The sequence below is a fragment of the Myotis davidii genome, unplaced genomic scaffold (assembly GCF_000327345.1).
Source record: "Myotis davidii unplaced genomic scaffold, ASM32734v1 scaffold28, whole genome shotgun sequence".
NCBI lineage: Eukaryota > Metazoa > Chordata > Mammalia > Chiroptera > Vespertilionidae > Myotis > Myotis davidii.
In genome coordinates, this window is record NW_006299240.1 from 32,290 (window position 1) to 33,232 (window position 943).

Sequence of the window (943 nt, forward strand, 5' to 3'; positions counted from 1 at the left end):
AGGTATCCCCCGTGTCTACCAAAAAGGAGATAGACTTACTCGCTACCTGGAGAACTACCCTGGGCTCGGCGAGGGTTACCGGAGTCGTGGAGCCAGGGCTACTTCATTCGTCCGCCAGCCTGAGGAGCTCCATTGCTGGTTATACCTGGTTCTCAAGCCCCCCACATGGAGATGTAGAGGACCGAGCCAGGGTCGGACAGTCTGACCTCCAGTGCCCAGAGCGTTTGCACAGAGGACAGGGCTTTGTCGGTGGCCGGGGCTGGGGGCACGATTTGGCCCAGTGGCCTTCTTTACCACATTTGAAGCATGCCCCTGGTGGGGATCGGAACCCACCCTTTGAGGGCTGGCGCTGACCCGGTTCCCCTGCCGGCCACAGAGCCGTCACCAGAGCCTGGGTCTGAAGGGATACTTTTTCACGGAGCCGCTCCTGTCGGGCAGCTTCTGCCGTCTCCTCCCAGGCATTAAAGACTTTAAAGGCCATTTTTACCAGGTCCTGTATGGGGGTTTCAGGGCCCTCCTCAACCTTTTTGAGTTTCTTTCTGATATCGGGAGTAGATTGGGAAATAAAGTGTGAGGCCAGGACAGTAGCCCCATTGGGGGAGCTAGGGTCAAGACAGGTGAATTTTATGAGGGCTTCTTGAAGGCGGTTAAGAAAAAGGGCAGGGTTTTCATCAGCTTGTTGGGTGATTTCTCTTAATTTATCATAGTTTACTACTTTATTGGAGACAGCATCCATCCCTCTGAGGAGGTATTTTAGCAGGGTGTTACGGTTAGGGATGTTAGAGCCTTGCCCGGTCTGGTAGTTCCATAAAGGATCCTCCCGGGGAACAGCCTGCTCTCCTATGGGGACAGTGGGATCTACCTCATGGTCCCAGTCAGCCTGGTGTCGAGCCGTGGCGATGATACGTTCGCGCTCATCCGGGGTGAGGGAGGGAGAAAGGAT